The 23,778-nt window shown below is 38.8% G+C and overlaps 1 protein-coding gene and 1 pseudogene across 4 annotated transcripts in view; one reads left to right on the forward strand and one right to left on the reverse strand.

Annotated features, from left to right (window-relative positions):
• Positions 1–23,778, forward strand: part of ADIPOR2 (adiponectin receptor 2) — a 123,338-nt gene that overhangs the window by 49,218 nt on the left and 50,342 nt on the right. The window lies entirely within an intron of this gene.
• LOC144227432 (protein SDA1 homolog) lies at positions 1,103–13,824 on the reverse strand (annotated as a pseudogene).

A 23,778-nucleotide genomic window follows, 5' to 3' on the forward strand; every position in this document is an offset into this window, starting at 1 on the left:
GTTTTAGAGCAGTTTTAGGTTTACAGAAATTTCTATGGATAGTATAGAAAGTTCCCACATCACCTATTCTCTATTTCCCCATATTAATAACATGTATTAATGTGGCATAATTGTTACGATTGATGAACCAGTATTGTTACACTGTCATTAATTAAAATCTGATTATAATGGGGCTCCTTTTTATGTTGCAGAGTTGTTTTTAAAAAAGAGATCCAACCAATCATTGTTCTACAGAGTGCTTTTTTTGGTGGTTTTCAAAATACCCTTCTGGACTTTTTACTGCAAATGAACATCATTGATTCGCTAATTTTCAGATTAATGACACAAATTTAACAGTCTTTTTGGAATGGAAAAGTTGCTTGGAAGTTATTTCATTCTGTTTTTTTCTTTTTCAGAAGTTTATGTTATATAACGTGCCAGTTGCTTTTCTCTGAAGGAATGCTTATTTTTTGATTGGACATTCTGGCTCCTCCTTGAAGCTGTTCAGCTTCTTGGAGATTTTCTTGCTGTTTTTCCTTGGAAGAGTGATATCACATCAACCTATTTACCATTAGCATCTTCTACCTCACTGAGGCAGATACTTCCCTATGCATCTTTTCTGTTCTCAGCATACTCTTCCTCTTTCTCAATTTCCAGCACTTCTGTTCCTAGAATATAAGCTTTAGCATCTAATTCTCCATATTCTTGTACTCTTTTATTTAAAAAAAATTTTTTTTAATGTTTTATTTATTTCTAGGAGAGAGAGAAAGCATGAGCAGGGGAGGGTCAGAGAGAGAGGGAGACACAGACTCTGAAACAGGCTCCAGGCTCTGAGCTGGCAGTCAGCACAGAGCCCGACGCGGGGCTCGAACCCACGAACCGCGAGATCATGACCTAAGCGAAAGTCGGACGCTTAACCGACTAAGCCACCCAGGCGCCCCGATATTCTTGTACTCTTGATTTTACCTAGTCTTAACCCTGGAATTTCTTCTGCATCTGAGAGATTATTTGTTCAGAAGAACTGAGTCAGAGTTGTAGCAGACATCATCAGATTCTTAGAGTGTTTTTATACTGGGCCAGGACTTGAGATCCTTGAGCTGTTATCTCTTTCTTAGAATCTCTTTCATTGATTTCCTGCTGTCATTATTTCCTCAGAGTTCTTGTCCATAACAAAATGGGTGGCGTCAATTATGAGCAATGACTGATTGATCTCTGGGACTACCAGGTTAGGAGATGTTTGTGCACAAACAGAAGGATCTTACTCCTTCTCTTTGGTGCTGCTGTAGAAACCTTTGCACAGAGGGATAGACATTAGAAAAAGCTCATGAATTCCCACCAATCTGGAGATAAGTTTCTAGAGCATCATCTTCACTTCAAACATCTCTTTAGAGCTCTTCAGTGGCAATAGTATTTCTGCAAAATCTTGGGGAATCATGACTCAGATGGATAGCTGAGAAGTTAAACACCTCTGAGTTTTTCTCTTCTTTTGTTCCTAAGCAGTTTCATAACCTTTTCAACTTTTCCTTGTGTTTGGAACCTGTTTTTCTTATGGCATACTGCACTGAGATTCTTAGTCACTGTCCTGTTTCTATTCTTTTCCCAGGAGGAAGGTCAAGGCAGCAACTAATACTTTGGTGACTTTAGAGAAGCATGAATTGTGATAACACTGGCAGTCTTGGCATCATTTCAGAGGTTTCTTCTGAAGAGTTCAGTCATCACTTTCAGAGATACCTTGGCTGCAGTTGCATTGCTGTTCCTTAAAATGTACACCTGGAATTCTGCAATACTATATTCACTTTATTCTTTTTTTTTTTTAATTTTTTTTTTTAATGTTTTATTTATTTCTAGGAGAGAGAGAGAGAGACAGCGTGAGCAGGGAGGGTCAGAGAGAGAGGGAGTCACAGACTGAAACAGGCTCCAGGCTCTGAGCTGGCAGTCAGCACAGAGCCCGACGCGGGGCTCGAACCCACGAACCGCGAGATCATGACCCAAGCGAACGTCGGACACTTAACCGACTAAGCCACCCAGGCGCCCCCCACTTTATTCTTTTTAAGTGTTTGTTTATTTTTGAGAGAGAGAGAAAGCATTGAGGAGGGGCAGAGAGAGAGGGAGACGGGATTTGAAGCAGGCTCTGCACTGACAGCAGAGAGGCTGATGCAGAGCTGGAGTTCACGATCTGTGAGATCATGACCTAAGCTGAAGTTGGACTCTTAACCAACTGAGCCACCCAGGTGCCCGCCATTCTAGTATTTCACCCTGTAGTCTTTTTTTTTGTAAAATTTTTTTAAAGCTTATTTATTTTTGAGAGACAAAGCATGAGAGGGAGAGGGGCAGAGAGAGAGAGACACACACAGAGAGAAAGACATAGAATCCGAAGCAGGCTCCAGGCTCTGAGCTGTCAGCACAGAGCCTGACATGGGGCTTGAACTCATGAACTGTGAGATCGCTACCTGAGGCTGAAGTTGGACTCTTTTTAAAAAAAAATTTTTTTAATGTTTGTTTATTTTTGAGAGAGAGGGAGAGTATGTGTGGGAGAGGGACAGAGAGGGAGAGGGATATACAAAATCTGAAGCAGGATCCAGGCTCTGAGCTATCAGCACAGACCCGATGTGGGGCTCGAACCCACAAACTATGTGATCATGACCTGAGCTGAAGTCAGATGCTTATCCAGCTGAGCCACTCAGGTGTCCCTGAAGTCAGACCCTTAACCAACTGAGCCACACAGGTGCCCCACAGAGAGCTTAAAAAAATTTTTTTTTAACGTTTATTTATTTTTTAGAGTGAGAGAAAGAGCATGTGTGGGGGAGGGGCAGAGAGAGAGAGAGACAGAGACAGAGACAGAGACTAAGAAGCAGGCTCCAGGCTTTGAGTTGTTAGCACACAGCTGGGTACAGGGATGGAACCCATGAACTGTGAGATCATGACCTGAGCCAGGTCCTGACTCTTAACTGACTGAGCTACCAAGGCATTCGTCTTCTATATTTTTTAAGTTGGCTTCATGACCAGTGCAAAGTCCAGTGCAGGGCATGAACTCACAACCCTGAGATCAAGAGTTGGACGCTTAACTAACTGAGCCATCCAGGTGCCTCAGTATTTCACACTTTTATTTTAATCTGTCACAAATGAGTATATAAAGTCTTAGACGCTTATATGGCAGTGTAGAAGTTAAAAGAAGAGCAGTAGTGGGTGCCTGGGTGGCTCAGTCAGTTAAGTGTCCAGCTCTTGATATCAGCTCAGGTCATGAGATTGAGCCCCACGTTGGCTCTGTGCTGGGCTTGTAGACTTCTTAAGATTCATTCTCTCCCTCTCTCCCTCCCCCTCCCCCCTCCCCCCTCTCCCACTCCCTCTCTTCCTCTCCCCCCCTTTTTCCTCTGCCCCTCCCCTGCTCCCTCTCATGTGCTCTCTCTTAAGTGCTCTCTTTCTCTCTCTCTCAAGAAAAAAAAAAAAGAGCAAACTTGATGAGTTGATCATATTCTTCTCCCATAGATCAAAGCTTTGCAAAATGTTTTTGGAAATCTATGTTCAGGATAGTGTAATTGTAGGAAAGCAGATATTTCAGCCCTTAAGGAAAGTTGTCAAGATGTTCTGGGTAGCAGTGACCAATTGGTGCCATAAACATCATCAACTTTGCCAGGTCTTTGCTGGGTTTATTGGGTTGCAGTTTGAAAATTTTTACTTGGATTTGTAGTGAATATTCTAATGCTGTAGAAACTCCTCAGTATAGGACAGGGGGTCCACTTTTTAATTCTGTAACTGCCCCAGGTTGTTGGGCAGCTAGTGTTTGTTTCTGCTCGACCTGTTGGGTGCAGATTGGCTGGTGATAAGCAGCTCTTAGAAAACCCACATCTGGGGCACCTGGGTGGCTTAGTCGGTTAAGCATCCGATTTTTGCTTAGGTCATGATCTCGCGGTTCGTGGGTTCGAGCCCTGCGTCGGGCTCTGTGCTGACTGCCAGCTCAGAGCCTGGAGCCTGTTTCAGAGTCTGTGTCTCCCTCTCTCTCTCTGACTCTCCCCTGGTCACACTGTCTCTCTCTCTCTCTCTCTCTCCTAGAAATAAATAAAAATATTAAAAAAAAAAAAGAAAAAGAAAACCCACATCTGACACCAGCCAACCCTGTTCAGCTGTGGCTTGCAATCATGCTTCTGGGTGTGACTAGAAACAGACTTGGAGCTCGGCAGGTGGCGCCATCTTGTCTCATAGTACTCTGCTTTAAAAATTAATGTTCACGATAGCTTTCCGCATAGGTATATCTGCATCTACTCTGTTCTTTTAAAAAAAATTTTAGCTTTTATTATTTTTAAAATTTTTATTTATTTTTGAGAAGGGGAGGGCGAGAATGAGCGGAGGAGGACAAGAGAGAGATGAAGACAGAATCTGAAGCAGGCTTCAGGTTCTGACTGTCAGCACAGAACCTGATGCAGGGCTTGAACTTGCCCTGAGCAAAAGTTGAATGCTTAGCCAGCTGAGCCACCCAGGTGCCTCTGTTCTTCTTTTTTTTTTTTTTAAGTTTATTTATTTTGAGAGAGAGTGCATGCACACAAGCAGGGGAGGGGCAGACAGAATCCCAAGCAGGTTCTGCACTGTCACCGTGGAGCCCAATGTGGGGCTCGAATTCATGAGTTGTGAGATCGTGACCTGAGCCCAAACCATGAGTCAGATGCTTAACTGACTGAGCCACCCAAGGCACACCTCTCCTCTGTTCTTTTAAGGAGTTCTTTAGTATTTTATTGAATGGGTGAGCCTTAATTTAATAGTGTTCTTATTACTGGATATTTAAATTGTTTAAATTTATTGTATATTGTACATGTGCATTATGTGTACAGTTGTTGATTCTGATGATTCTGTAGGATAACTTAAGAGTCTAGTTACAGGGTTGAAGGAAATACATGGTTTTCATTTTGATGTGTGTTATTAGAATGCCATCCAGAAAGGTAACAGCAATGTAAACACTCACCACAAATGTGGGTGAGGTCTGACTTCTCTGTGCCATTGCCAACTTTTTTTTTTAACTGTTATCTGATTGGCAGTCAGACATTTCTTGCAGTGTATTCTGTCCGTCTCGCTGAGATATGTTTTGTTTTAGCATTCTTTTGAAGTTGATTTAGAATTATTTTAGGTGGAGCTTACAGTCTGTAGTTATTCTTCCTAGTACTTTCTCAGATCTGTTCATCTATTTAGATTTCCTTCCTAGCCCTCGAAAGCAGTGCGATTTTACCACCCCTCTTAGAAGAACCTGAGTGATGGCCAGTAGACTGTGTATTATTTCTTGAGGGTAAAGAGAGTATAGTTTTCTTTATATCAGAGCAATCCTGCTGTAATAGCAAGTAGGGAGTAAATGGTCTTTTTAAAACCTAAATTGGATTGTAATTCTTTTGCTGAGTGAAGTGCTTCAATTCTGTTAAAAATAACCTTTTCAAAGTCTTTGTGAAATACAAACTTGAAAATTGCAGCATAAAATTTGTTACTTGGGATATGTGCTTTATTTCCTCTTTTAATTCTGAAATGAAATAAGGCTGATTGATATCCTAGGACCTAGTTTGTTAAGAATAATTAACCTAATCTATTTAATAAGTGCATTTGGCATTTAAGTTTTAGAAGTTAAGAAATGGATTAAATAGAGGATTTGTTTCATGTGACCCATGGTTTTGATTTTTCTGTTTTGTAGTATACCGTGTGTTAGGGGGGATGTATGGTGGTTAAATGATTATATAGCCTGGCTTAATCAGACATTTTAAGTGTCCAGACAGAAGGAAAAGTAAAGCTAAATTCTGGAAACCGCCAGAATGTCTTCAGGCATGGGGAAAATACCTGTGGGAAAGGACACTTGAAGTTTTTTGATGTAAGAATTAAAAAAAAGATGAATTTTTTTTAATAGTTGAATTACAGTATTACATATTTTTTTGGACTTCTGTATTTTCCACAGTGTGTACTAGAAAACAAAGCATATAAAGCATATGATTTTGAAGAGACCAAACTTAATTACCTTATTAAATTTTAGCCATCTAGGCCTTTTCTATGCATTTTTTGGTTAGTATATTGCTAATTATTTTTCACTGGCAGCATATTCACTTTAATCCTATATGCCCTGAAGTCTTACTTTAGTGAACATGTATACATAATTGTATCTGTACATTCCTTGGGTCAGGGAAGAAAGTGGTGGTAGTAAAAACTTTAGCATGTTGGAACAAGAGGGTTACTTTTATTTTCTTGGAATTTATTTCTATCCTATTTCATCCAGAAATGTAATAAAATATAAGGAGGAAAAGGAGGAAGCATAATTCAATGACTAAGAATAAAATTTGGATTTGAGTTTTCTTGGCAGCAAAGGTAAAAATGGAAATATGGTAAAATACATAGCACTAAACTGGAAGGAGGAATAAGACCAATTTTCCAGGGGTAAATCTTTTCTTGACATATTTTAAAGAACTATTTAAATTGAGAATTACATAAAAAGGTGTTTCTTTTTTTTGTTTTTGTTTTTTGCTAGGGGCCCTAGTTAAAGGGCTAGGACTAAGCTTTAGCATTTCAAGCCAATGAAAGAAATCTTTTATGGGATTTTGTTTGAATTTGGGCTACAGAAGTGTTTTTTATTTGGCTAACAGATTTTTTTTCTTAAAAATATTTCAAACATTCAGGAGAATACAGAGGCCAATATAATTAACATTCATATGTCTGTCATATGTCTGTATTAAATCTTAACATTTTCTCATATTTTTCCATTTTTTAAGAAAAAATTGCACATACAGTTGAAGCACCTTCTTGGATTACATTTCAGTTTCTTTATAGAGGTAATGATTACCGTGAATTTGGTGTTGATCATTCCTAATGCCTGTTTTTATGAAACTACTACATAGAAATACATTTATATACAAATCATAATATTGTTTTGCATATTTTCAAACTTGACTTAAACAGTGTTCTACCAGTTCTGTAACTTGTTTTTCCTGAAATATCTTTTATTTTTTATTTTTTTAAATGTTTATTCTTGAGAGAGAGATTGCAAGCCTGCATGACAGTGTGGAAGGGGCAGAGAGAGAGGGAGACCGAGGATCCAAAGTGGGCTCTTATGCTGATGCTTACAGCATAGAGCCCAATGTGGAGAGCCTGATGTAGTGCTTGAACTCATGAACTTGAGATCATGACTTGAGCTGAAGTTGGGGGCTTAACCAACTGAGCCAGCCAAGCACCTCATGAAGCATGCCTTTTAAATTCATATGAAACTGTTGATACATTACCTTTTTTGACCTACAAGAATGACAGTTTCCTGTGGTTCAACCTAATTATAATTATCACTTTTATCTGGGGGTACAGTTACATTATTATATGAATACATCATTTTTAATTTATCATGTTGATAGGTATTTAGGTTGTTTCCAGTTTTTTCTCTTTTAAAAACAATGCTACATTGAACATTCCTGATTAGGAATCCTTGTGCTTGTATTTCAGATCTTTGGCAGGTTTTCCAAACTGCATATTGGAAGCCATTAATGGGTTCTGAAATCAGTTTAGGAATTAAAATAGGATAGAAAAGTATTAGGTTGTATTACAGGCAGTATGGATAAAATGTTTTGTGAAAATTTTGTTTTTGTGTATGTGTATCTATGTGGTTACTAAGTGTTTTTTTAAGTTTATTAAAAATTTTTTTTAATGTTTATTTTTGAGAGAGAGAGTGTGAGCTGGCGAGGAACAGAGAAAGAGGGAGACAGAGAATTCCAAAGTAGGCTTCAGAAACTTCAGCCGAAGTTGGATGCTTAACCGACTGAGCCACCCAGGTGCCCCTGTGGTTACTAAGTTTTAAATGAAGTGAAAATTACCCAGAAATGAAGTTATTGGGTTGGAGGTTATGGGAACTTTTAACTGTGTCATATATTGCCAAATGATCCTCAAATTGTGCCACTTTTTTATAGCACGAGAGTATGAGAATTTGCTCTTTCCAAATCCTTAGGATCCATGGCATGCCCAGATTTTTTTGTGTTTATAAATCAGATGAGATTTTTACAGAAAAGATATATCATCTTTATTTTTCTTGATTAATTATGAGATTGAACATGTTTCAGATGTTGAGTATGGGGAATGTTCTTTGCATGTAGTAAGTACTCAGTGCATATTAGCTGTTCTCTTCTTCCTCCTCCTCTTCTTCCTCCTCCTCTTCCTCCTCCTCCACATCCAACAAAGGTTTTTGAGCTCCTACTTTGCATCCATACCATGCTTGGTGTTGTGAATCAAAAATGGATTCTAAAGGCTTTCTGACCCTAAGAAGTTTCACTGTTCAGTAGGGGAAGACAAATGTGTAAACAGATAAATGCAGTAAATCGTGACAGGTGCTATAATGAAAACATTAATAAGAATAAAAGAGTTAGTGTCAGGACTCTGGGGAGATCAGGGAAATTAATTTCTGCCCCTGAACTTCTTATGAAGTTTGAGTAGCAATTCCCTGTTCATTTATTTGGCAGATACTTTCTTGAATGCAGTTACTGTGTACTCGTTGCTATTTTAGGAGTAAAGAAGACAATAGGAGTAAAGAAGACAATGTTCTCTCAGGGGCTTTCATTTTAGTGGGAAAAGACCTGTAACAGTAAAAAATAAATCTCACAGACAAGTGCTGTGAAAGAGATTAAAAGGTCATGTGGTAAGGAGTAAGTTGAGTTACAAGGTGTTTTAGATAGTGTGGACAGAAGGATTCTTTGAGTAGATGACTTTTAAGTTGAGACCAGCACGTAAAGAAGGAGCCTACAATGGGGATGATCAGAGCAATGAGCATTCCAGGCTTTGGGAATCCTGGTGACATAAAACCCTTTGAGCTTTTGGAGTTTTAGAGGGACAGGTCAGTGTGACTGGAATGTAGCATGCAAGGGGGAGAGTGGTACAAGAGGCCAGAGGTAGGGGCAGAGTCATTTAAGGTTTTGTAAGCCAGGATAAGGGTTTCCTAGTTACAAAGGAAAGTTACTCGAGGGCTCAAAACAAGGGAGTGCCTTTTGATAAAGATCACTGTGACTGCTCTGTGGGGAGTGGATTCTGGATTCTAAGGATAAGGAATGGGGATAGTTGGGTAACAAAGATGGAACCAAGGAGACCTTTATAGGCAATTGTATTAGGACAGGTGAGAGAGATTTTATCTTGCTGAAAACAGAAAGTAATAGAAATGGGTAGATTTGGGCTGTGTTTTGAAGACTGAATTAGTAGGACTTGCTGATTGTATTATGACAGCTCTTATTATGTTCTTTGGTGCCTAAATAATGTTTTATAGGTATATGTTGCATCACATATCACATGGTAATAATTGTGAAGAGTAATTATTATGTAAACATTTTAGTAACATTGTATCTAATTTTGAGCTTCTTATGCTAGATAGGATATTAAAAAAATTGGGAAGACTTTAGTAAAGTCTCCAGGAAATGATCAGAAATTTAAAAATGGGTCCTTTATGGGAAAGCTTAATGAATAAGAATCATTTAACCTGGATTGGTCAAAGTTGAAAAAATAATAATGATTTGCAGCAAACTAGTGGATATTACCATTGAGGAAAACAAATAGATGATGTCTTTTGATATTCACTCTGAATACAATTGATTTCTAGACCTTAGGGACTATTAAATATTTGAAGAAATGCTTGTAGGAGAACCTCATCTTTGGAGACCTTTAAGAATCTATTGAATGATTTGCACTTGGTTATATAAAGAATTGAACCCATCCCATATTTTGAAATCATGTGTTGGGTTTGATTCTTTATATTGCTTAATGAGAGAAGAGTAGATATTAATTATCATTATGTTCATACTTTTGCAGTTCATTATGTGATTATAAGCTAGAGCTTCAGCCATTTAGTTTAAACACTAAATTTATACTTAGGTAATTATTTTGTATACTGTGGGTACCTCATCTTCCAAATAAAAAAATGGTAGAGAGAAATGCAGAAATTTAATGAAATGGCATTAAAGTGGCTTTTTAAATTAAAAAAAAATTTAATGTTTATTTTTGAAAGAGAGAGAGGGAAGGGAGGGGCAGAGAGAGGGAGACACAGAATCAAGCAGGCTCCAGGCTCTGAGTGGTCAGCACAGAGCCCATCATGGGGCTCAAATTCCTGAACCATGAGATCAGGACCTGAGCCCAAGTTGGGTGCTTAACTGACTGAGTCACTCAGGCACCCCTAAGGTTTCCTTTTAATACTTGTTTGTCATTAGTGTTTGTTGTGATCAGAAACTACACAATCTTCAAATGTGACTGTTACTACTTGGTGTGTGGTATTTGGCTAGGCTTTCTCACTAGTGATCCCATTCTATCACCAGCCTCACAGGGCATGTTTTAAGTTAATTCTTGGTGCTTTGCCTCTGGTTAGCTTATTCAGTTCTCACAACTATGGATGACATAGAGATTGTTGACTCTTTTACAGATTAATTTGCCATCTGCCATGGACCTTTGAAGTTGTTAAAGGTTAGTATATTAAGTCTTCAGATTCTGAGGGCCAGTAGTGCAGTGTCTCTGTATTAGGACATAGTGAGTAGGGTGTAATAGTTGAACTCTAGTGGCATCAGTATCTAGTTCTATAATTAGATTATTCAGTAGTAGAGGACAGGCTGCCAAATATGTCCCAGGGCTTTTGTTGGCTTCCTCTAAGGTGAAAGTAGCCAATTTCAAAGTGACTTGAAAGTTGTATACTGAAACTGTTCTACTGTGGTCTATCATTCCACACTAAGGTATTCCTTTGAAGTTTTTGCATGGTTAATGAGATTTCTGATATCAAGTTCATGCTGTTCCTTTAGTAGAAGCCTGAGTGGTACAAAATGTTCTACATGGAAGTATTGGTATGTTGCATCCCTCATTACTTCCTCTTTCAGACTTCTTTGTGAAGTAAAATACAGTGGATACAAATCTGAACAACTAACTAATGGAATGGGATTATTTTTTAGGATGGAATAGTTTATTTCATCAATGGTAACAGTAAGGATATTAAAGGTACTAAATATTTTTTTGAATACTAGGTTTTTCCTTTTTAAGCACTATCAAATGAAGTAGTAGATGTGTTACTTGACTGCTTAAATCATTATAGAAATTGGAATGGAACATTTCTGTCACATTAACTGCAAGGAAAAAAGTGGTTGATCTCTTAAAAATTAATACAAGAATGGTACAGTGATGGGGGAAAGGGCCCCCTGGATATTAGGATGTTGTTTTTTTGCTGGTTACACAACATTTATGCTTTGTGATCTTTGTGAACTCTGTGTGCTTTCTTGAATGTATGTTTTACATCAAAATTTATTAGATAAGGAGGCAGTGCAGTACTGTAGTATATTTTTCTGAATTGCAGCCTTGATATCTTCACAGTTCTTAAAACTTCAGTTTGGTACCTTTTTCTTTATTTTATAGGCCATGGACTTTATGGGCTGTAAGCTGAACATGGTTTTTTTGTTTTTTTTTTAATGTGTTTTTATTTATTTCTGAGAGAGAGAGAGACAGAGACAGAGACAGAGACAGCGTGAGGAGGGGAGGGTCAGAGAGGGAGATACAGAATCTCAACCAGCCTCCAGAATCTGAAACAGGCTCCAGGCTTTGAGCTGGCAGTCAGCACAGAGCCTGACGCGGGGCCCGAACCCATGAAACATGAGATCATGACCTGAGCCGAAGTCAGATGCCCCGACTGAGCCACCCACATGCCCCTGAACATGTTTTTTTGAAATCTATTTCTATTTTCTTTATTCATCCAATTTTTAATGTTAATTTGACTTAACAATGTTTTATTTCTTTTCATTTATTCCCCAAGTAGGGATCATTGAATTGAGTCTTTTCTTTGCTAATAGTCATCATTTATTAATAAAGTTATAGAAACAACATAGATTAATAAGAGCATCAGGAATGAGACTGACTAGATTCAAATTCTAGCTCACTAATTACTAGTTGTGTGTTAGTTACTCAGACTGTCTTGCTTTATGTCCTCGTCTATAAAGTGGGGATTGATAGTACTTATCTCATATCTCATAGAGATTTAACTGAGTTAATTCTTGTATGTTATTTAAAAGTCACAGTGCCTGACATATTGTAAGCACTAAATACATTATAGTTGCTATTACCACTTTTCTTACTGTGATAAAATACACATATGAAGTTTACTATTTCGTCCATTTTTAAGTTTAGATTTCGCTAGTGTTTAATACATTCACAATGTTGCATAACCTTTACCAGTATCTATTCCAAAACTTTTGAATCCCCCTGAAACAAAAACTAACCGTTAGTAATAACTCTCCATTACCCCCCACCCCGTGATAACCTGTGTTTTATCTATTGTAGCATGAATCCAAACTTAATCCTCTTTTGTTGTTTATTAATAGTTTAATATTTCATTGTATATTTTTTAAAACTTTTTAATGTTTTATTTATTTTTGAGATAGAGCCAGAGTATGTGTGGGGGAGGGACAAAGAGAGAGGGAGACACAGAATCCAAAGCAGGCTCCTTGCTCCGAGCTGTCAGCACAGATCCTGACACAGGGCTTGAACTCAGGAACCCTTAGATCATGACCTGAAAGGAAGTCAGACGCTTAACTGACTGAGCCACCCAGGCGCACCATTTCATTATATGTTTGTACTACATTTTGTTTATCCACTCATCTGTACATGGATGCTAGTAGAGTTTCCATGTTTTGGCTATTGGGAGTATTGGTGTGCAAGCATCTATTTGAATCCTTGCTTTCAATTTTTAGTATATTTCTAGGAGTGGAATTGCTGAATCACAGTAATTTTTTTTTTAATATTTTATTTATTTCTAGGAGAGAGAGAGAGAGACAGCGTGAGCAGGGGAGGGTCAGAGAGAGAGGGAGTCACAGACTGAAACAGGCTCCAGGCTTTGAGCTGGCAGTCAGCACAGAGCCCGATGCGGGGCTCGAACCCACGAACCGCGAGATCATGACCTAAGCAAAAGTCGGACGCTTAACCGACTAAGCCACCCAGGTGCCCCTGAATCAGAGTAATTTTATGTTTAACTTTTTGAGGAACTTTTGAGGAACCTGTTACTGTCATTTTTATTATCATCATCATCATCGTTTGGAGAAATGTTTTGATGAGATTTTTTTAGAAATTATTATCCAAGTGCTATTAGCATTGTGGTATGTATGTTTTATCAGAAACTACGTGCATGATTTTCCACTCCTTGCATTGAAATTTCTGATGTGGAGTATTATGTATAAAACTGTGGAGCTGGATTTGCCTCCTCAATTTTTGAATTAAACTTTTCTGTTGGAGATAATTGTAGGTTCATGTGCAGTTGTAAGAAATGACACAGGGGCGCTTGGGTGGCTCAGTCGGTTAAGCATCCCACTTCTACTCAGGTCATGATCTCACGGTTTGTGAGTTCGAGCCCCACACCGGGCTCTGTGCTGACAGCCAGCTCAGAGCCTGAAACCTGTTTCAGACTCTCTCTCTCTCTCACTCTCTCTCTGACCCTCCCCTGCTCATGCTGTCTCTCTCTCTCTCTCAGAAATAAATTAAAGAAAAAAAAAAAAGAAATGATACAGAGATCCCCCATATGCTTTGCCTAGTTTCTCCCAATGCTAAAATCTTATAAAAATATATTTAGTGCAATATTATAATCATTATACTGACATTAAGATACAAGACAATTTTTTTTTTTTTTTAAATCTTAAAATTTAGAGAAGGGGAGGGGGCAGAGAAAGAATCTTAAGCAGGCTCAATGCTGAACACAGAGCCCCACATGGGGCTTGGTCTCTTGACTCTGAGATCATAACCTGAGCCAAAGTCAAGAGTCAGACGCTTCACTGTCTGAGCCACCCAGGCGCCCCAAGATACAGAACAATTCTGTTATTCCAAGGGTCCTTCATGGTACCTTTTCATGGCCATATCCACTTCTTACTCCTATGCCTTTCTTAATTCCTGACAACCATTAGTCTGTTCTCCATTTCTGTATTTTTGTTAATTCAAGCAAGGATGTTCTAGAAATGGAACATACTTTTTGGGATCGTTCCCCCCCAATTAAAAATACTGTAAAATGTAAATAAAATTTACTGTCTTTTTTACTACCCATTTTTTTTTTTTTTTTAATTTATATTTTTATTTCTAGGAGAGAGAGAGACAGCGTGAGCAGGGGAGGGTCAGAGAGAGAGGGAGATACAGACTCTGAAATAGGCTCCAGGCTCTGAGCTGGCAGTCAGCACAGAGCCCGACACGGGGCTCGAACCCACGTACCGCGAGATCATGACCCAAGCGAAAGTCGGACGCTTAACCGACTAAGCCACCCAGGTGCCCCGCTACCCATTTTTAAAATGTACAGTCACGTTGTACATTTTGTGCAGCCATCATAACCATTTATCTATAGAACTCTTTTCATCTTGCTAAACGGAAACTATAAACAGTAACTCCCTGTCTCCCCTCACCCCCCCAGCACAGATTCTGGCTATTACTATTCTGCTTTCTCTCTCTATGATTTTGACTCCTTTAAGTTCTCTCATACAAGTAGAATCATATAGTATTTGTTTTTTTGTGATTGGCTTATTTCATTTAGCAAAATGCCACGGCTCATCCAGGTTGTAGCATGAGTCAGAATTTCTTTCCTTTTTGAGGCTAAGTAGTATCTTATTGTATGTATAGACTATATTATTGATTCATCCATTGATAAGACACGGGTTGTTTCAATGTATTAGCTGTAATAAGTAATGCTGTTATGAACATGAGTGTATAAATATGTCTTCTGGACCCTGCTTTGAATTCTTTCTGAGTGTATACTCAGATGTAGAATTGCTAGATCATATAGTGATTCTATTTTTAATTTTTTTGAGAAACTACCGAACTGTTTTCCACATCTTGCCTACTCTTTTAAAATTGAGGGCAACATAAAAATCAAAATCACAAAATAGGTGAAGTAATACATCATACTTATATAATCTGTCTTGACAAGCCCAACTTATGATTAAATATAAATAATTTTAAATCCTTTTTTCCATTTGTCCCCCTCCAGAATGGGACATTCATTCATTCAAGAAACCTATATTGAATGTCTCCTATATATCTTGCAGTTTGTGTTTCAGTAGTGAACAAAACAGAAATCCTTACTTTCATGCAACATGCCAACTATTGTTTTTTTAAAAATACGTTTCCTAGAATAGAATTATATTTCTAGACCTGAAGTGTCAAACAATTTAAGTTATCCATTTCTTCAGGTAGAAAAAAATTGCTTTTGAGGTACATTTAAGTAACCTTGGTGCTTTTAAGCAGTGTAATAACTTTATGCAGTATTATTGAAGGGAAAGTGAAGTCTAATAAGTGAGAATTTAACATTTTCTATTGCTTTTCCATTATGAAGGCAACCTGGTATTAGTAACATTTGCCTGGGAGTCAAGAGAGCTAGATCTAGGTTCCAGTCCATCATGTAATATTTGGTATTCTCCTGGATTCTTCACTTTCATTTTTGTCCCGTCTCACTTCTCTACATAACTTTTCTTTATTTTTAAAGGGTTTTGACCACTGTTGTTAGGCTAGAAACTATGTTAGTATCATTTTATTACTGGTATTACCCAGTTCTATTTTCAAGCTTATTCTGTTTTCTTTTTCTTTTTTTAACGTTTTATTTATTTCTGAGAGAGAGAGAGAGAGAGAGAGAGAGAGGCATCATGATCAGGGGAGGGTCAAGAGAAAGAGAGGGAGACATAGAATCTGAAGCAGGCTCCAGGCTCTGAGCTAGCTGCCAGCACAGAGCCTGACACGGGGCTCGAACCCCACGAACCGTGAGATGATGACCTGAGCCAAAGTTGGACGCTTAACCGACTGAGCCACCCAGGTGCCCCTATTCTGTTTTCTTAATTTGTGCTTCCTGATATCAATGGAATATTTGTTACTTCAAAGTTCATTTCCAAAAACAAATTCATTACTGTCCCCTTGAACATTCCTTCATCTCAGTGAAGAATTTGGATGCCTTTTATTTCTTTTTGTTGCTCTGGCTAGGACTTCTAATGCCATATTGAATAGAATGGGTGAGAATGGGCATCTTTGTCTTGTTCTGATCTTAGAGGTAAAGCATTCAGCTTTTTACCATTGCATATGATGTTTGTCATTAGCTTTTGAGATGGTAGCTGTTGAGATGATCATATGAATGATGATCACAATGACTCTTAATGTGGTATACTACATTTGTTGATTTGCATATGTTGAACCATTCTTGAATTCCAGGGATAAATTTGACTTGATCATAGTAAATGATTGTTTAAATATGCTGTTGAATTAGGTTTGCTAGTGTTTTGTTGAGGATTTTTGCATCAGGGATATTGGCTTGTAATTCTTTTTTCTTGTAGTATCGTTGTCCGGCTTTGGGAAGAATTTGAAAAGAATTCGCATTAATTCTTATTTATGATTGATTAGGATTTACCAGTGAAGTCCTCTGGTGGTGGACTTGCCTCCTTCCTCCCTCTCTCTCTCCCTCTCCCCCTTCCATTTTTAGGTTTATTTATTTTGAAGAGAGAGTAAGCAGGGGAGGGACAGAAAAATGGTGGACTAGCCTCCTTCCTCCCTCTCTCTCTCTCTCTCCCCCTTCCATTTTTAGGTTTATTTATTTTGAAGAGAGAGTAAGCAGGGGAGGGACAGAAAAATGGTGGACTAGCCTCCTTCCTCCCTCTCTCTCTCTCTCTCCCCCTTCCATTTTTAGGTTTATTTATTTTGAAGAGAGAGTAAGCAGGGGAGGGACAGAAAAAGAGAGAACCCTAGGGAGGCTCCATGCTGTCAGAACAGACCCTGACAGAGGGCTCGATCTCACAAACTGAACTGTGAGGTCATGACCTGAGTAAAAATCAAGAGTTGAACCCTTAGCCAGCTGAGCCACTCAGGCGTCCCGGTGGGTTTTTGTTCAAAGATGTTTAGGGGTGCTGAGCTCGGGACTTGCTTAAGATTCTCTCTCTCCCTTTGCCCCTCTCCCCCACCCATGCTCTCTCTCTCTCTCTCTCTCTCTCTCTCAAATAAAAAAAGATGTTTGATTACTGCTTCAGTCTCCTTACTTTGTTTTTGGTTTGTTCAGATTTTTTGTTTCTTCATGATTAAGTCTTGGTAGGTTGTACGATACTAGGAATTTACCCATTTCTTTCAGGTTATCCAGTTTGTTGGAGTGAAATTGTTTATAGTAGTCCTTTCTGACCTTTTCCATTTTTTCAATATCAGCTGTAGTATTTCCTGTCGTTTATAATTTTTTTTTGCTTCGTTAGTCTAGTGAAAGATTTGTCAATTTTTTTACCTTAAAAAAAAAACTACAACCCAAGTCCTAGTGTCATTTTTTTTTTTTTTTAAGAGAGAGAGAGGGAATGTGAACATGCTAATGGGTGGAGGGGCAGAGGGAGAAAGAGAATCTCAAGCTGAGATTCTCCACACTGAGTGTGGAGCCTGATGTGGAGCGTGATCTCTTGACCCTGGGATCATGACTTCAGCAGAAATCAAGAGTCAGACGCCCAACTGACTGAGCCACCCAGATGCCCCTCTGGTGTCACTGTTTTTTTAAAATTGTTTTTCTTGTCTCTGTTTTATTTTTGTTCTAATCTTATTTCCGTCCTTCTAACTTTTGGCCTAGTTAGTTGTTTTCCTGGTTTCTTGAGGTATAAAGTTAGATTGAGATTTTTCTTTTTTCTCAATGTGTGCATTTATTGGCTTAACCTTCTGTTTTAGAACTAACCTCTTTTGCTGCCTCCCAGAAGTTTTTGATATATTTTTTCCATCTTTGTCTCAATGCATTGTTTTGATATATCTTTTGATTTTTGCTTTGACCCATTGGCTGTTGAGGAATGTGTCATTCAGTGTCCATATTTTTGCACATGTTCCCATTTCCCTCCTTATTTTGATTGCTAGTTTCATACCATTATGGTTAGAAAAGTTACTAGATATATTTTTAGTCTTAAATTATTTAAGACTTATATTGAGGCCTAACATGTGATCCATCCTAGAGAATGTTTTGTATATGCAGTTTGATTCATATTTATGTTTTTAGGTTCTTTGATGTTGGTTGCATGTGTATTTGCAATTATTATCCTTTTGATGAGTTGACCCCTTTATTTGCATAATGATCTTTTTTGTCTTTCTTTTTTAATGTTTTATTTTCGAGAGTGTGCACATGTTGGGGAGGGGCAGGGAGTGAGGGAGACACAGAATCTGAAGCAGCCTCCAGGCTCTGAGCTGTCAGCAGCATGGGGCAGGGACCCACGAACTGTGAAATCATTACCTGAGCCAAAGTCAGAAGTGTAACCGACTGAGCCACTCAGGTGTCCCTCTTCTTTGTCATTTGTCATAGTTTTTAACTGGAAAGTCTATTTTTGTCTTATATAATAAGTACTGCTGTCTTTCATTTACTGTTTACATAGACTCTTTTTTTCATGTCTTTGTTTTCAGCCTATATGTGTCCTTATTTATAGCTAAAGTGAATCTCTTGTAGTGAACATATTGTTGGATCTTGTGTTTCAGTTCACTCACATACTCTTAGGTCTTTCATTGCAGAATTGAATCCATTAAGATTTAAACAATTATTGATAGGTAAGGACTTACTCTTGTCATTTTGTTAATTGTTTTCTGACTTTATTTCCTTTGTTCCAATCTTCCTTTCTTCTTGATTTAATGATTTTTTAAAATAGTGATATGCTTTAAATCTTTCTTCTTGATTCCTCCCTCCCTCCCTCCCTTTCGTAGGTTTCACACCCACTGCAGAGCCCAGTATGGGTCTTGAACTCACAACCCTGAGATCAAGACCTGAGCTGAGATCAAGAGTCAGATGCCTAACCTGCTAAACCACCCAGGCACCCCTGAATCTTTTCTATCTTTTGTTAATCTACTAGAGTTTTCTTTGTGGTTGCCATGAAACTTACCTAAAAACATAGCAGTTTATTTTAAGCTGATAACAATTTAACATATTCTCTAAAAAATTTTTTTTTGACATTTATTCATTTTTGAGAGACAGATTGTGAGTGGGGAAGGGGCAGAGAGAGAGGGAAACACAGAAACGGAAGCAGGCTCCAGGCTCTGAGCTGTCAGCACAGAGCCTGACTTGGGGCTCAAACTCATGGACTATGAGATCATGACCTGAGCCAGTCAGACACTTAACTGACTTGAGCCACCCAGGTGCCCCAATTTAACATATTCTGTACTTTTACCCCACCTTGGCATATTTTATATTGTTGATGTCACAATTTACATATTTTTATATTATGTATTCATTAGTAAAATATTATAGCTATAGTTGTTTTTTTTTTAAGTTGATTTATTTTTAGAGAGAGGAGAGAGTAGAGAGGGAGAGAGAGAATCCCAAGCAGATTCTGTGCCACTAGCTTGAAGCTGAATGTGGGGCTCGAACCCCTGAACTGAGACCATGACCCGAGCCAAAACCAAGAGCCAGATGCTTAACCAACTGAACCACTGAGGCGCTTCTAGAGTTATTATTATTATTATTATTTTAATATTTGAGACAGAACAGGAGAGAGTGTGTGAGTGAGCAGGGGCCAGGGGTGGGGGGATGCAGAGGGAGAGAGAATCCCAAGCAGGCTCCCTGCTCATGGTGGAGCTTGAGCCAGACTTGGGGCTTAATTGCATGACTGAGATCATGACCTGTGCCAAAATCAAGAGTTGGACACTTAACCAACTGAGCCATCCAGGAGCTTCTAGAGTTATTTTTAATAGTTTTGTTTTTTAACTTTTATATTAGAGTTAAAAGTGATGCCCACAGTATCATTACAGTATTAGAATGTTCTGTATTTGAGTCTATACTTTCCTTTGCCAATGAATGTTATAATTTCATATACTTTTTTTTGTTATTAGTATCCTTTCATTTCAGTTTGAAGAACTCTTTTTAGCATTTCTTGTAAGGCAGGTGTGATTGTGAGGAACTCCTTCAGCCTTTGTTTAGGAAACTCTTATCTCTTGTTTCTGAAGGACGATTTTGCTGGGTATTCTTGGTGTATATGGTTTTTTGTTTTTGTTTTCTTTTCGTATTTTTAATGTATCATCCCATTTTCTCTTGGCCTGCAGAGTTTCTGCTGAGAAATCTGCTTATTGCCTTCTGGAGATTTCTTTGTATGTCATGAGTTGCTTTTCTCTTTCTGACTTCAAACTTCTCATTTTGTCTTTAACTTTTGCGATTTGGTTGTAATGTGTTGTTGTGTAATCATTTGAGGATTGGTCTTGTTTTGGGATCTCTGAGCCTCAAGCATCTAGAGGTCTGTTTCCTTCCCATAATTTGGGAAGTTTCAGGCATTGTTCCGTTAATTTTTTTAAAAGTTTATTTTGAGAGAGAGTGCGAGCATGCGCACAAGTGGGGAAAGGACAGAGAGTGAGGAGAGAGAATCCCAAGCTGCCTCTGCACTGTCCATACAGAGCCCAACTCAGGGGCTTGAACCACAAACTGTGAGATCATGACCTGAGCTGAATTCAAGAGACACACGCTTAACCAACTTAGTCATGTAGGTACCTCTCTGCTGTTGTTTCTTTAAATATGCTTCTGCCTTTTCTCTCCCTCTTTTCTTTGTGGGACTCCCACTATGGATATTTTGGGTCATTTGATGGTGGACCATAATTCCTATAGGTTTCCTTCATTGTTTTTTACTTGTTTTCCTTTTTTCTTCTCTGACTCAATAATTTGAAATGACATGTTTGAGCTCAGAGATTTTTTTTTATTTTTATTTTTTTGAAGTTTTATTTATTTCTAGGAGAGAGAGAGAGACAGTGTGAGCAGGGGAGGGTCAGAGAGAGAGGGAGTCACAGACTGAAACAGGCTCCAGACTCTGAGCTGGCAGTCAGCACAGAGCCCAATGCGGGGCTCGAACCCACGAACCGCGAGATCATGACCTAAGCGAAAGTCGGACGCTTAACCGACTGAGCCACCCAGGTGCCCCGAGCTCAGAGATTTTTTGATATGCTTGATTGACTATACTTTTGAAGCTTTGTATTGCACTTTTCATTTTATTTATTGTATTCTTCAGCTCCAGAATTAGTGTTTGATTGTTTTTTGTGATTTCTATCTTTTTGTTGAACCTCTCGTTTTTGTGTCTTTTCCTGATTTCATTGAGTTGTTTATCTGTGCTCTCATGTGGATCACGTAGTTTCCTTAAAAACAGCTATTTTGTTGTTTATGCTGAAAGGCTCCAATTTATTTTTCTCTGGGGCAATGCCCTGAAGTTTTGAAGGCTGTGTACCATCTTTCAATCCAGGAGAGTTGAGCCAGTCATTTGTGATTGCTTTGTCTATTATTTTCAGTGCTTTGCATGAACTGGTTCCATTGGGGAAGAGCACATGGAGTGCTGGGGGCACATGGGGCCTATTTGGGGTTGTCTTCAGGTAGTATGTCTTTGAGGTTTGTGGGTAGGCGTCTTGCTGGAGCATTACTGAATTCTCTGCCCTAGTTGCTGTGAGCCCTATTTCTTTTCCCTGCTCTGCTCATCCTCTCAGCGTTCTGGGTGGAATGAGAATGAAGGTGAAGGGGCCCTTAAGCAGCATCCCATAAATCTGGTAAGTGGATGCTTGTTCTATTCTCACTTTCTTTTTCTTTTTTTTTTTTTTAATATTTTTATTTTTATTTCAAGGAGAGAGAGAGACAGCATGAGCAGGGGAGGGTCAGAGAGAGAGGGAGACACAGACTCTGAAACAGGCTCCAGGCTCTGAGCTGGCAGTCAGCACAGAGCCCGACGCGGGGCTCGAACCCACGAACCGCGAGATCACGACCTAAGCGAAAGTCGGACGCTCAACCGACTAAGCCACCCAGGCGCCCCTCTATTCTCACTTTCACCTGTGGGAGAGATCACAGATGAAGGGATTCTTTCCTGGCACTGATCTGTGCTGCTTTAGGGAAAGTATGCCATTGGTGAAGTTGTAACTGTTCCTAATTTCTTCAGTGTATTTATTCGCAGATTTTTCCCCCAGAGAGCTGATGGAACCTCTCTGGGACTCAAGGGTTCCCACAAAGCTAATCTAGTCCATGGGCAATTATCAAAATCGCTGTTTCTGTGGGAAATGGGTGCTGAAAACTCCTGTTCCTTCTTGTTGATACCACTCTGTCGATTCCTTTTTTTTTTTTTTTAATATTTTATTTATTTCTGAGAGAGAGGCAGCATGAGCAGGGGAGGGTCAGAGAGAGAGAGGGAGATACAGAATCTGAAACAGGCTCCAGGCCCTGAGCCAGCTGTCAGCAGAGCCTGGCGCAGGGCATGAACCCATAAACCATGAGATCGTGACCTGAGCCAAAGTCGAACGCTTAACGGACTGAGCCACTGAAGCTCCCCCTCTTATGTTTAACTTTTTATTTTTTATTTTATTTTATTTTATTAAAAAATTTATTTTAGTGTTTATTTATTATTGAGACAGAGAAACAGCATGAGTGAGGGAGGGGCAGAGAGAGGGGAGACACAGAATCCAAAGCAGGCTCCATGCTCCGAGCTGTCAGCACAGAGCCCNAAGAGTTAAAAAATAAAACTTTCTATGTTGCAGTCATTGTTATATACTGCCAAGAAAGAAGGCACCTGGAAACAGTTAATGGAATTATGGTCTCAAGTGGTTTTAGAAACTTCGTTATGGGTCACTTGCTGTATTTTATTTTATTAAAAAATTTTTTTAATGTTTACTTGTTTTTGGGACAGAGAGAAACAGAGTGTGAGTTGGGGAGGAGTAGAGAGAGAGGGAGACACAGAAATCTGAAGTGGGCTCCAGGCTCCAAGCTGTAAGCACAGAACCCGATGTGGGGCTTGAACTCCCAGACCATGAGATCTTGACCTGAGTCGAAGTCAAACTGACTGAGCCACCCAGGCACCCCACACTTGCTGTATTTTAGAAAACCTTTATTAAACCAGAATCTGGTGGTCTTATGTTTTTCTATAACTGGTTTCTGGTGCTTACTAGCAGATTAATAGTTAGGACAGGTCATTTAATCTGTCAATTTATATAATTTTTTTCAACTTCTTCACGGTGTGAGAAGAAATACTATTTATGGAAGAATGATGATTTTTTAGGTTTAGTGAAGACACAGTTCTTCAGGATAGAATAAACTCAGATTGTAGCAGCTTTTTGTTCTGCTCTTTGTATAATTTTGTGGACAGTAATAGATGAACATGCTTGCAGTCCAGGCATTGAGATGCTATTTTAATCATTGCTCTTTAGGGGAGCCTGGAGATTTCCTAGTGATAAAGTAACTGCTAGTGGCTGTTTTGTATCTTAAATTACACATATGAATGAAATCATATGGTATTTTTTCCTTCCTCTTTTTTTCACTTAGCACAATACACTCTAGTTCCATCCATGTTGTTGCAAATGGCAAGATTTCATTCTTTTTGATGGCTGAGTAATATTCTAGTGTGTGTGCATGCATGTGCGCATACACACACACATATGTATATAAGACACATCTTTATCTGTTCATCAGTTAGTGGGTATTTGGTCTCTTTCCTTACTTTGGCTATTGTCAGTAGGATTGCTATAAACATTGGGGTGCATGTGCCCCTTCGAATCAGCACTCCTGTATCCCTTGGATAAATAGTAGTGCAATTGCTGGGTTGTAGGACAGTTCTGCTTTTAGTTTTTTGAGGAACCTCCATACTGTTTTCCAGAGTGGCTGCACTACTTTGCATTCCCACCATCAAGCACTGACTAGTTAGTAAATCATATATGCTCTTAAAGCTGTTTCCCCAAATCGCTTATTACATTGTTAAAAATTAATGGCAAATGACTGTATAAAGGGCCATGATTGTGTCTAGTACTAGAGGTAAACGTTGAGATGTAATTAATTTTCATTTGTTTCTGAAGAAAAGTGCTACTATTGAAAGGCAAATAAATGTATTTGTTTGCTAGGGCTTCCAT

This window comes from Crocuta crocuta, unplaced genomic scaffold (assembly GCF_008692635.1).
Source record: "Crocuta crocuta isolate KB4526 unplaced genomic scaffold, BGI_CrCroc_1.0 scaffold72, whole genome shotgun sequence".
NCBI lineage: Eukaryota > Metazoa > Chordata > Mammalia > Carnivora > Hyaenidae > Crocuta > Crocuta crocuta.